Below are 14,917 nucleotides of genomic sequence, written 5' to 3'. Positions count from 1 at the left end.
AGATACAAGAAACTTAATATGCCCCTAGTAATGAGATGCCCCTAACAATGAGGACTAGTGAATTTTTTTTATCATATTGATTTGAAGCAAGATTTGATTGATGTAAGAAATGAATACATCCTGCCACCTTAGGAGAAAAATCGAAAGATAATACATTAGAAAGGTGATTTAGAGCAGTTGATTAAAGCCAAAGATGTGATTGGAGTCTCGCAAGAATGCAAAATAGGTTGGAATAGATTGAGAAATATTTGTAGAAGATTTGGAATTGATTTGTCATGATTTTAATTCTTGTTTGACCAAGTTTGACCTTGGTTGACCAAAATTGACTTTTGGTGAAAAGTTTGAATATTTGAGAAAATGTTGATGTGATGAAATTATAGGATGAATACTATGTCAGAATGAGGATTGCACAAGCATCTGAGCATGTCGATCCCAAAATATTAAATCACAATTTTGAGATTTTTAGAGGTGTCAGCTTTCAATTTAAATCTAGAAATAGATTTAGGACCATCAAATTTTAGTAGGAGAGTGATGAATGTGATCTGTTTAAAGCACTCCACTCCTCATTTTTTCATATGCAAGTGAATGAGAAATTTAAACCCTGTCAAAGTGCAAATCTAAGATAAAATACAAACTAAACTTAATGCAATCCTAGGACTTATTCATTGAACTTTTGTGTTATTATTTTCATCATTGGGTATTTTTTATAAGGCCACAGGATATCATACAACCTTAACTGGCAATGAAACCATGAGAATATGAATATAACATTAGTCATAATTTCATTAGAAGTACTAAGGCACATGCAATCAGAATGACCAAAACATGCTTTCCTATTGATTTAGAAAGAGAACATAAGTAATGGGGAATAAGCACTAGGATGACCATAATGTTTCTTGCATACAAGCACACCAAACACATGTGAGTTCCTCCTTATGTTAAGTAATTCAAGAATTCTATCTATAATGACCCTTTATTATTCATAATGTAAGAAAGAATGTAGCATTATCTACCCTTATTGACCCATATGTTCACATCCTATGATAGTTATCCAAATCATAATAGCATAGAGAAGTCACTCAAATAGATTGGGAGAAGATCCAACCTCATTGAAGTGTCCATATAAAATGAGTGGAGGTACACATGGCTATCCAACATGAGATGAAGGCTCTTATAATGGACACCCATTTTATTGGGACCCTTCAGATCATTGGAACTAAACCAACAAACAAAAAATAAAGAATATGTCATGCCCCTAGTCTTTTCTCCTCTAGTCAAGATAGACATTGTACATCATCTTGTGGGCATCATTCCCACTGGGGTTTTCCCTTTGATCAAGGCTTTGCCTAGTCAACATATCTGTGGTAATTGTCTATGTGCACTTTATTATGATTTTTGTTTGCTTTGGTTGAATGGTTAAGTGTTTTTAAAGAAGATAAATGTTTTAATTGTTGGATAACTAATTCACACCCCTCCTAGCCATCCCCCCCCCACTCTTAGTTATCTTGGTGGACTATTATTTCTAACAAATTATTCATAGTTGCCTCTTACTAGTTGTATTTGCACAACTATTGCATACAGTGCAATAGGAGCTTGCACATATGGTTGTGCCACCATTACCCCTTCTGAGGGTCCTACTACTACAATAGGTGTTGTTGCCAATACTTTAGACTACCCACTGGCCTTCATTTCCAACGTAATTCCCTTCAACTCATTGAATTCTTGTCTTGACATACCAAATTCCTTGAGGATGGAATCTATCTCCTTTTTCTACTTTTTTCTTGCTTTCTTTTATATGGAGCTCAGATTCTACTATCCTTAGACTTTCATCATATGTTCCCCATCTAGGTCATTTTGTGTCCTGCTTAGATTTGAGTATGATCTATAGATACCCTTCTATCAATTATGTGCTCATCTCATAGCCCATAGGTGCAATGAACTTCACTTTAGGTATCACTGCTTCCATGCAAGTGTTGTTAGTCTCCACCATGAAGCATAAATCATCCTTATATTTTTCCACCATAGAGGGAGGTATCTTAAACCTTAGTTTCATCTCAAACTAAAAGTTCTTCATTATTCTATATATATCATTGTCTCTAACATTCTTAGGTTTGGATCTGTAGCATTGAATCACTATCTTCATTGCACACTCATTGCTATCCCAATTGATTATTCTAGGAAGCTTCTTTATAATATAAAAGAACAAATGAGTCAATAAGGACTCAAATATAAACATTGTGCTCTTTGTTTTCTTTATCTTTGCAATATTATCCAATAGTTGCAATTTGATAATGTCACATAAGTTTACTTTCCTTCTCTCAACAACCATAACATATGATGCATGAGGAAATCTAGTTGGTACAGAGTTAACCCTTGATCCATGGTTCAACTTGTACCCCAAGATCTTAGAAATTTGACTCCTTTATCCTAAATAGTATCAACTTTCATATTTATTTTGTCAAACTTGGTTTTTAGGTTCATCTCAACCATTTTCTTGACACTTCTCTCATTAAAAAGATTACAACCTTCATTGATCAATCCTATGACCTTGTGAATTAGGTCATTGTCAATGATAATCTATGCATCACCCATCTAGGACATATCATCATGTATTCTACTAAAAATTATTCGGGTCCATTCATGATTATCAAATTTTGTGTAGAACATATACTTCACTAAACTCAAATCTTCAAGGTGTGCACATTCAGACTTTAGGGATAAGTCATTATTATACATGACTCCTACGTCCTTGTGAATTTCATCATCTCCTATGCTGTCAATCTTAAAATGTATATAACTCCTTATATCTTCTACATGTAACACATTTTCTAGTACTTGCAAAAATGAACCTATTGGATCATCTAATAAAGAAATAAATGGGTGTTTCTTGAACTTATACCTTGGTCTATCACTAACATCATACACTCTCTGACTTGCCATTGCTCTATAATTGTAAATACTACTATAAACTAGATTTAATACTCTGTAAAATACCTCAATTTCATGATTTAGGGCTTTTACAACTTTTGGCTTCACAAACTTTTCTTTGTAAAGAAGGAAAACGTTAGTTACGATGCCATGCCAAACTATTATCATAGGATCGTGAGGGTTAAACATGCTATTGATGTCACGACAAGCTATGTCATATGATTGTAAAGATGGAGATGTATGTCGACAATGCTACGAGAATAGTTTGTTAATTGATTGTCATATGATTGTAAGAAAAGGAAAAGTTAATTGTGATCTTAAGATTGTAAAGGTTAAGATGAATGTGCTCATGATATCATAAGGAAGTTTAGATAGTCCCTTGACCATAGAACAAGGTGGAGATCATAAGATTGTAAAGACTTGAGTCAAAATAAGAAAGGAATTTCCACTTTCTGAGTTGGAGAATATAAGAGGTGCCCTCGGCCAATGAAATTTTAGGAAGGGTAGAGAGTGGAGGTTGAATAAAGTTGACCTGATGATATATCTAATTTGGCATGTTAAGAGTAAAGCAAGCAACTCTTTCATGGTAAATAGGTCCTAGATTACTTGCAACCATTTTTTTGAGTGTTCTCCAAGCCCATTCAATGCAGTTTTCATTCCTCTACTACCAAATTGATCCATCTACCCAACCATGTAGTTATGGCCATCTTTTTTGTCTTCTTAGGTATAAGATTGGTATGAAAGATATTATTTCTTGCATCTAGATGTGTACCATGATCAGATCTTCCCCAGATTTACAGTGATTGTTCTCTGAAACCATTAATGATAGCAGTTGTCTTTGGTTTCTAGTTGTAGTCACCTGAGTTATGCTTGAACTATAAAAGCAAGTTTTGTAACCCTTCCAAGGGTTAGTCTTTTCTCTGATGTATAGCAGTAGTATTCTATGCTATGTTACTGTATTATCCCTTTTGCCTATGAATGAATATAACTCTCAATTGTATCTCCTTCTTCCATTAATATATCATGCAATATCTTCTTTCCTTATATTGATGTCTTTCATTCTTCAATTATATGTTGTGTCCATTTTATCTTTGAATGATATATAATGAATTTCCTTTCTTTTACCATTTCATTGATTTTTGATTTGTGTATGATCATTGAGTTAAGGTTAAGATAGAATTTATGTATTTGAGAATTAAATTGATGAATTATGCTTCCTTTGGTAGGGATAATATTGAACAATACTATTTGGTGTATCACCCCTCTTAGATTAGAATAGGTAGTTTTCTTTCATTCATTCCTTCTCCCTTTTTGTCTCAAGAAATAGTTAGGTGCACCTTGATAGTAAGGAAGTCAGCCTTTTCTAGAGACTCAATCTCTAATTGCAAAGTCCCACACTTTTGAGATTGTTTCCATGTTACACAAGGTTTCCTTTAGGTAAAAAATTTAGGAAAGGGTGCAAACTTTTGTGTCAATAATACCTTCTCTTATTTTTCTTCTTGTCTATGCTCCAACACTTATATATCCAATTATTTATTTACGTGAATGTTTATTTATTATATTTGGCTAATACAAGTTTAGTTATCTGATTCTCTATATTTTCCTCACTTAGTAGGGGTTCATATTCATGTTTGGGTTGTACTATCTTGTACTCAGGTATAATTTTTTGAGACTCAACAACCACTTTCTGATGCTCGAGTGATACTGCCTAATTCTTGGTAGCTTTATTTTGTTAACTTGGGTAGAGTGTCTAGTGCAACTTCACAGAAAAAACTCATTGTAATCTCCATATTCCTTTCTTTTCAGACCATTTTACTCTGAAAACTCATCAAATTTTACATTTGTACTTTCAATCATCTTGTTAGTAGTCTAGTTCAAATATTTGTAAGATTATTTATTAGATGAATATCTTAGGAATATACATTCATCACCTTTAACATCAAGTTTATGATTCCTAACATATTTGTGAATGTAACATCTACTTCCAAATATTTTGAAATAAATTACATTTGGTGTGTGACCAGACCATAGCTCATAAGGCATCTTGTTTTTTCCTTTCTTCAATTGAACTCAGTTGAGAGTGTAAACAACAATACTTATTTCTTCTCTCCAGAATATTTGAGAGACCTCCTTCTCAATCATTAGTTTCCTTGCACAATCCATGATAGATCTATTTCTCCTTTTACCAATGTCATTTTATCATGATGTCCTTCCAAATAATCATCTTTTGATACCATTCTCAAATTCAAGATTGTGACCTAAGTTATTCAACTAAGAAGCACTCAAAAGATTATATTTAAGTCCTTAAAACTAATATGCATCAACACATATGATCTTATCATTCAACATTAGTGATCTTAAACCACTAATGGAACATCTAACATCACTACCAAATTTAATATTTCTACCATTATCAAATTTTTCAAAATTTTTAAACTTACTTAGATCACCAGTCATATGATGTGAACAACCATTATCAATAATCCATGATTTTTTCTTAGTAACATTTGAAATAAGGGCCCAATTTCATTTGGATCTTCCTTCATTGCAAAATAAACCATTTCAATTACTTCCTTGTCATCATCATAACTTGTCTTGGTGTGCTCTTCTTCAACAATGTAGCATGACTTCTTGCCTTTGTCTTTGTAATCTTTGTTATCAAATTCTATCATCTTTTCCCGGGTTAGGATATTTAGCAAAAAATTAATCAACCTCATTTCATTTGAAATAGATAAAGAGTAATTTACCTTTGTATTTACCTTTACCTCTTGATAACCTTCTTGCAAGCAATGTTTCAATCTCATCTAGATCATCTTCAATTTCAGATTCATTTTCATCTTTGTTTTTCTTCTCTTTCTTTGGATTTCTAATAGTTAGTGAATAGTTAAAAGAATTTCAAATTGTAGCCATACTATTATCATAATTGATCAACTCAAATATAGTCAATTGACCAACTAGACCGTCAAGTTTCAGATCATTTCCAGGCATAGCTCTTACTTCTTGAATAGAAAAAACTTAGATAAGATAAAAAGGGAAAAAAGTTCTCAAGAATTTACTTACAATTTTAGAATCAAATATGGAACCTTCAACAACTTTGATTACACTTACAACATCCTTGATTTGGTTCACATATTGTGCAACATTTTCACCTTCTTTCATTCTTGTGTCATCATACTTACTTCTCAAGCTTTCAAATTTGACTCTTCTTACATTGTCATCTCCTTCATAAACAAGCTTTAGTTTGTCCCTCATTTGATTTGCATTGGCCCAATTCTAGACATCATAAAATTTAGTATTATTGAGAGAAAATGCAATATCTATCATCATATATTTGCAATTCCTCTTTTTATTCATTTTCTCCATAGTCGAGGGACCAATAGTTATACCATATTCGTTCTCTAACAAGTGTGTGCCATTATCTCCAATACCTAAAAGATTTAGTTTCATTTATTCTTTCCATGAGGAAAAGTTCTCTTTATTCAAATTTGGTGGCTCTTTCTTATACATCTTGATCTTTGGCTTAAGTACCTTTCAACTTATTTCTTCAAGCACTCAACTATAATACCAAATTGTTAGATAATTGAGGGGGGAGGCGGAATCAGTTATCACCAGTTATCTCACAATCCCTTCAAAATTTTCAACAGCATCAAAACATTAACAACAATAACATGAATGAATTGAATCACTTAGTTGACACATCCAAATTAATACTTAACTCATACATCCTATTCTTTCCAAAATGTTATCAAATTGTAACTTGCATTACTGACTATTAGTAAATTTATAGTTATTACCTAGTGATATCTTAGTTATTAATGAGTTGTAATAAACTGTAAAACATGTCAGCCAACTTGCAACACAAATATCATTCACACAATTAACACCAATATTTTAACATGCAAACTCTATTAAGGGAAAGACCACCTAGGACTGCAAACCCAAAAATTTCACTCTTCTAAATTGATCTCTATTAGGAGACTACCTTGTTAAAGGTTACATATACTTTGTTAAAGTGACCTTGTAATTAGAGAATTCCACCAAAATATCATCTAGACCTTATCACTCCCTATGTAGGACTAAAAAGAGTGGCATGATTTAAAGGACTTACAAAAACCACTAATCGATATTACCATATAGGATTTTGTGTACTTGTTAGGTCCACTTGGTGCTTTAAATATTTTCTAATACAATGGTTAAACAATAATAGTGTAAAGTGATCTATTAAGGATAAAAAATACATTTTCTTGTTCAGAACTCTATTCTTTCTCCTTCTCTATGTTTTACTCAGTTGGTTGATTCTATCCTCTACAAAATCTTCTTCTTCTCTTCTCTTTTCGTTTCTCAGTTCACTTGGATCAACACTTAGCTCTTTTCTCCTTCAACAACTTTTCTCTTCAAAACATCCTTTAATTAGATCTCTTTTAGCTTCATCAAATCTTGAATAACATCATAATGAAATCATCAACCACTTTGAACCATTAGCATTAAACTATATTGTTCTCCTAATTAAATAGATTTCTAAATGCTTCTAGATCCTTCCATCTTTTTCCACTTAATCAAAATTGTCAATTTTATGTTTACAACTGATTCCTTCATACAATGAATCAAGATAGATAGAAAACATAACATTACATAGAACTTTGTGTCCATCCTTATCTTTTTCAATTTCCTTTATTAGATCCTTCTTGAAATTTCTCTATTGTTAATCTTGCAACAAAATTTGACTCTTGCAATAGACCTTCTTGAACTTTCCAAATTTCCATCAAAAGTTGGCCTCATATTCCAATTTATCGAACTTGTTCATCTGGCTATCACTCAGTAAACATTACATTTACTTGGGCAACATATAACTTGGTTAATATTGACTCACTTAGGAAACACTATGATCTTCCTTATTCTTTGTAATCACTTGGGCAATATTGTAGTCACTCAATGAATACAATCTCCTTTAATTAACCTTGTGACTTGGTTAAGCTTGTAATATTCAATATATTGCATCAATACATGATTGTAAAACAATTAAACCAATATTATGTAATCAATGTCAAGCTCATTCAAGTATCCATTTAATACCTTACTTATCAACTCTAACTTCATCATACTTTCTTCGAATCCATTTCAGCAATCAAATGATATAATACTTTCCCGAGTTAGCATAATGTTTATCCAATTAAGACTTTGACATTAATGATAATATGACAATTGATATGGCTCTTTTACATATTTTCATAGCCTCATGACCTAACAATATTCAACTATTAATTGTAATATCAATTGGATCTAATAGCATGATGAGTGATGATCAGTTATGTCATAGTGTATATTTTATTGCGTGATCACCTGTTATTGTGTTATCATTGATGTCAACTATTGACCTAGTATTCCCAGTATTTTGTTGAACATAATCTTTATGAATAGAGTATTGTAGTAAGGATTGGTGAGTATGATTTTAAAGATAGAATTAGAGATTCCTTTTAATGAGTATATGATTACCGCCACCACTAAAGTAAAGATTAAGATAATAGGTGAATTCATAGTACAACTACTAGTATAATTGGTGACAATCAATAGGTGACTTTATTGGTTTTCCAAATCCATGTTGATTGAAGTGAAATGGTCATAGTATGCTATTAAGAAGTTAGCAAGGTTGGTTTTGTTATGATAGAAACTCATTATCAATACAATTAATGCATTTATAAGATGGAGATGTGACTAGTGAAGTAGTGATAGGTGATTGATGAAGTTGTGAAGGCTCGATGAACAAGTTAAAGAAGAATGATTTCTTGAGTAAAAATCTATTAGCTAATGATTAATGACCAATAAAAAGGTTCTAGTGACTTGGGATGATGAATAAAAATCTAGTGACATAGATAAACATTTGTAGATGATTAGATAGCATTACATTGATCAATATCAATGTATGGTGAAAATTTTGGAGGAAGCAAGTGGTTGGTTAAAATGTGTTTGACCTCTGATGTAAATTTCTATGAATTATTTGGTGTCATGTAAAAGTGTTATAGAGAATAAGATATTTTCTTATGGTAGTTGGATCTAAGTTTGATTTAGTTAGAAAAAATGAAAACCAATATAAACAGGTTAAAGAAGAACTATTATGTGCTGTTGATTATAGTCCAATAAGTGTGGTGAATAAGTGCAAGGTGTAATAACCTAAAAATGATCATCTAGAAAATTAGCCCCCTTCTCAACATTTTGGTTAATTTAATTAATCATTTACCTAGACCAAATTGCTAATAATCAATTAATTTGATCATAACCTATAGTTTGACTATGCTATACTAAGTTCATTATTTGATTAAAAGAACATGTCCCCTTTTAATTAAATAAAAGATCCCTTTCTTCTAACCCACTTAAAGTGCACACATAAAGTCCTTTTTTTAAGTTACAAATTAAAAGAAAAGGCTTTGTGACTTTTTTCTTATATGGGAAGTCAACTTCTATTTTATTGGTTGACTTATGTGTGCACATGGATCACTTCTATTTTCAAACTCCACCCTTGATCATCCATCATCTTAACTTTGATCTCTACCATCTATATGACTTTAAAAGAGATAGATCTTTCGCCCTCAAAGGATCCATCCATCTTTTGAGTATTGTTATGATGCAGGTTTTCTAATAGGTTTCTTTGGAGCTTTGTGGAGAACTTCATTTTCTTGTTGTCATTCTCTCATTCCATCACATTCTAGTATAATGTCATGTTTCATGTTAGTTTAGTTTCTCTTTTGCAATGATTTATTTCATATAGCTTAACTAGGTTGGTGGTAACACTCTCATCCTTGCTTAACATAGTTGCATTTTGCATATTCATACTAGTTTAGTCTACATTTCAATTGCATTATTAAGGCGTCATTTGTAGACATTTGTACTCTTGCATCTTGTCTCTAAGATAACCTCCCATTGCATGGTTTACTAGCAAGAAGAGCATTCGTAAGGCTCAGCTAAGAGTCTCCATACTTGAATCATAGTCTCTTACACTTTGTGGATAGGGAGCTCTAAGCTGACATCCAAACATTCCAAACTCATGGAATCACTTGGATAGAATGGTTTAGAGTGTGGCACATTTATAGTGTACATTTTTGGTGCCTCGAAAAGAGTCATCTAGACTATGAGCCCCTTTCTAACATTTTTGCATAATTTATCTAATGCTTATCCTTGATCAAATCTTTTGATTTTATCCTATAGTTTGACCACTTTATCCTAAGTTCATATTTAATTAAAATAACATGTTCCCTTTTAATTAAATAAAAATCCCCACTTCCCACTTATCCTAAGTGTGCACACATAAATCATTATTCCTATTTTTGAAATAAAAGAAAAGGTATTTTTTTCTACACATGAATGCAAAAATTTTTAGGTGGGAGGAATCTTCTATTTTAAAAATAACTTTAATTCTCCTCCACACATTTCAAACCGTCTCAAAAGTCAATCATTAATTGTGATTGGTTGAGATTCTTATGCACATGGATCACTCAAGATGTATTCTCCTCCCTTGATTATTCCTCTTTTTCCTCTTAATCTCTACCATCCATTTTTCTTTAAAAGGAAGGGCTCTCTCCTCATTCAAAAATCTCAGTCTCTCATGCTATTGTTATGATGCAGGTTTTCTTGGTGATTTTGGAGGCTTGGAGCATTCTTGCATTTTTGTAGTTTAACTTAGCTCCATTATACTTATAGTATGGCATAATTTTTAGCTTAGTTTAATTTATTCTTTAGCGTAGTTCTTTTTGTTAGCTTGTTTTTCATTTATAATAGCTTGCATTTGCATTGCATTTTATTCTAGATTCTTGGATATTGGCACTCTTGTCTCTACTCTTTGAATTTCTCATTCTATGGTGCATCTTGCAAGAGTTTCATAGTTTAGTTCATTTGAGAGCCACCATCTCATAGCCTTTGCACATCATAGATAGAGAGCTATAAGCCACCTCTTGAGATGCCCTCTTTCATGGGTATTCTCAAGAATAACAGTTTATAGAAGTGTGACAATTTTTATACACACATTTTTTGCACCCACCATGGGGTAGGACACTTGGTCTTGTCCTTTATCTTGCTATTTTTGTTACATTTTATGCATGTTGTCTACACTTTTTTTTTTTTTTTTATAGTCGCAACTTCTAGGCAATATTTTGCCAGTTTGGTATGACATTTATTGTAATTGTAGTGTGATACTTTTTTGGTAGAAGTGTCACATGATGGTTTGAAATTTTTTGCTCCTCTATAGTATGTTCTATTGCCCAGTTTGGGAAGAAATATCACATGAAAGAAAGCTGTCACACGCTTATATTGATAAGTATCACACAAAAAACTTTTAGGAAAAATTGTCAATTGGTCTAAACTTGCTTGTTGATTAAGTGATTAGATCAGTTTCTTGGTTGCACTTGCTATTTTCTAGATTTTTATAAGACTGTAGTGGTTTTACAAAGGTCCATTTGTAGATTATGTGCTATTTTCAAGCTAACTTGGAGGGCTAACAATTGTGTTTATAGGTTGTTACCTTAAGATGTTTGCCTAATCACCTTGTTTGATTTTCATAGGCACATTAAACTTGTGATTGGGGTTTTTTAGTGATAGAAGAGTATGCTCTTCACCCTTGTGGTGAATGAGAAATCTTGACTTGCCTTTGGATTTTGAAACTGAAGGGATAATTGAAGCTTCTTGGTGTGTTTGGGGGAAATGATTGGAATAGAAGAGTATGCTCTTCACCCTTGCAGTGAATCAAAAATCTTGACTTTCAAAAGTTGATCCACTTCTTGTTTAGTCTAGAATTCTTTAGAGGGCCTACTCTTAGGAAACCAAGAGGAATGACCCAAGTGGGGAGAAGTGAATCCAACTATTCCAACCCACTATAAACTCAAGGCTATTAAGGACACAAAACCTTGGTAGATGTATTTTTTGTCTTCGCTTAGTGTGATTGCTTGTGGGATTGCGACCATGAGGAAAATGCTAAGAAAGAATGCTTCAGGTGTTCTTGTGGCCATGAGGCCTGTTACCTACTGCAAGGTGGGTTGTCTTGTAATTGGGTGCAAGAGAAACATTATGAACATAATCCCTTTCTAGACAGTCTAAGTTAGCAATTAACCTATTTTTTGCTCAACTTCTTGGTGCAAGGATTGATCCTAGTGGATTTCCTAGATCACCCCAAGATTTTACACTCACCATCTGTGTTCCCTTGGTTATGCTTATGGAACTTACATGACAAAGCCAATATCTCTTGTGGGAAATGACTTAGTGTGTGGCGAAGGAGCACTTAGTGTGAGCCACTTTGTTGAGTAATGAACTATGACATTTACGTAGATATTGCTTGATGTATTCTTAGATGTGCTAGACCTATGGAAATCTTTTGGACATACACATGAAAATAGTTTTAGGGATTTCTTTTGAGACCTCACATATGCTTGTATCATGCAAGGTTTCTTTGTCCCTTGCTTGATTGTTTGAAGACTACTCTGTGTGTCAATATCTTGCTTGGAAAAAAATTGCTTTTGAACATCAAACTTGCTATACTATCAATTGTTGTCAAAATTTGTCAACCAAGTAAAAAAATCAAGTACAAACATTTTCTTGCATTTCTTGCTAAGGGGAGTCTGATCATTTGACTTTTCTTTTTTATGTCTCTAGTTCTTGAACATGCTTAAAGTGACTCTTTGGTCTTAGTGCTCTTGGCCTTTCTATGTTCATGGTCTATGTCTACTTGCCAGTTTTTTTTTTTCTGAAATGGTTACCTTGATTTCTTGAGTACACTCTTGGGTTGGGAAATTTGTTCACTTGTCACCTTGCTTTCTATATCTATTTACCTATTTGGACTCTTTCCTAGCTCTTGACTTGATTCACTAGTGTCATAAGTTTCTTGGACACCTTGCTTGACAAGTCACTTTAATCTCTCTCTACTAAATTGGCAAGTGAATACTCTACCTCTCTAGTTTGGACATCAAGTTATCTTCTGTCACCTTCTAACCTCCCTCTAGTCTCCTTCATTCTTTATTATCTATCTACCACTATGACATTCAAACCTTGTGCTACCAAACCTCAACCAAATATAGATGATCATGATATCCTCCATGCCACTAAAGAGTTTCAAGATCTATATGCTCAATATAAAGAACTAGAAGAGACAAATGATCTTTCTTACCTTCATCTCTCTAAGAGCATGATAAAAATGAAGTCTAAACTTGAGAAAAGGTTAGAGGAGAAGATTGCATTCTTAAATGAATTTCCCTTAAGAACTTTACATACACACGAGTCATCTTCTTCAAGATCTACATATTCTACTCTAGGACATCAAATGTCTCCATCTTCTAGATCTAAGGTCTCTTTAGAGAGAAAGAAAGTGATACCTCCTTTGAGCCTATTCCAAGTTTTCATGATGGGCCTATTATTGAACAAGACAATGATGAAGATATGGATGCATTCTATTCACTTGAGAAGCAACAAAATGATTCTAGACATACTTTTGATAGAGATTTTACTCCCTTGGAAGATTCTTATGATGACACTTTGTAAACACTTCTTGGCACCAATCTCATCACTTTGCCTAAGTATAGCTCATATGGAAACATATTCTTGGATATCTATTATTCTTATCTTCAACATAATGAGCACAATACTTTAGATTGAATTGAGTTGAAACACAAAATCAAAGATCTCATTGATAATGGGATTGTTGATACCTCTAATGAATCATGTGACGAAGATACTTTTCTTGAGCAAGATCACATTGATGAATCTATGTCTAGTAGTGGTTCCCTTGAAGCCTCCACTTATTCAAACATGCACAAGCTTCCCAAAACTTCAAATCTTTCCAATATGCCTCCATCAGAAAAAGAACCTAATTCTTTCCACGTTGAATATGCCTATCGTCAAGGGCTACCTCTAAAAGAAACTTGAGCTATTCTTCACTTGGCTGCAAATATTTTCCATGCTACTAAGCCTAAAGAACCCCAATCTTCATGTGCTACTATGCCCACTTCAGCTAATCCTCCATTACCTCTTCAAGAGCCTATCATGTAAACCTCATATTTTCCCATGTCCTTAGAAGTGGCTCCCTGTCAAGAGGACTCTCAAAAAACTAAGGCTATGGATGTCAAGAAAGATCAAGATCAAGTACCCTTTCATCTCTTTCAATATTTTTCCCCTCCATGTCTTATATCTTATCCACCTCCTAAATATGATGAAGACACCACTTCAACTATTTCACTTGAGCTTACTAAAAATTATGAGAAAAGTTCTCTTCCTATGCTATCCAAATCTACTTGTCAAGATCAAAGTGTCCCATCATGTTCTAGTTCTCCATATCCACTTCAAAATTATGTTCAAATTTCAAATTCTCCTATTAAAAATGTTTCTCCTATCAAAGATACTCATGAATCTATTGATGGCTTTGACCATGTTTCTCACTCTAAAGATGTTGATATTCCTTTCCATTATTCATTTACTTCTCCTAAGTCCATCCTTGGTCCTTATCCATCTAAGCTAAAACCTTCCAACCTTCCATCCATATTGGGACCATATGTTCCTCCATCTCTTACTTTCATTCCTAGCTCATCCCCTAGATCTCCTATCATACCTCAAGATCAACAAAGACACTCATCCTTGATGAATTCTCATTTATCTATCCATATGAACCAATCGTACCAACCTTATTCGTCTACAAATCCCAATTCTTTTGGAAGCAAGAATAAATATAATAATCCATTGAAAAATGAAGATCATCATGCCCCATCTAATTGACATGTGAATTCTAAGAAAGAAAGAAAATTCAAGAGACTGCAAAGATCCACTACCCAAAGAGCTAAATCAAAGAAAATATGGGTTCCTAAACCCACTATTGAGGAAATGTGTTCTAAATTATCCAAAGGAAAATCTAAAGCTATATGGATTCGCAAGTCTCCCTTGAAAGACTTGAATACTAAACATAGATCTAAGTTGACATTCAACCTTCAAAAGGCTTCCACTCCATCTTCTTCCAAAAATCTTC

Source organism: Cupressus sempervirens, chromosome 3 (genome assembly GCF_028749045.1).
Source record: "Cupressus sempervirens isolate cs-2001-9-10 chromosome 3, ASM2874904v1, whole genome shotgun sequence".
Lineage (NCBI taxonomy): Eukaryota > Viridiplantae > Streptophyta > Pinopsida > Cupressales > Cupressaceae > Cupressus > Cupressus sempervirens.
The sequence above is the reverse complement of the archived record's forward strand: the minus strand, read 5'-3'. Positions refer to the sequence as shown.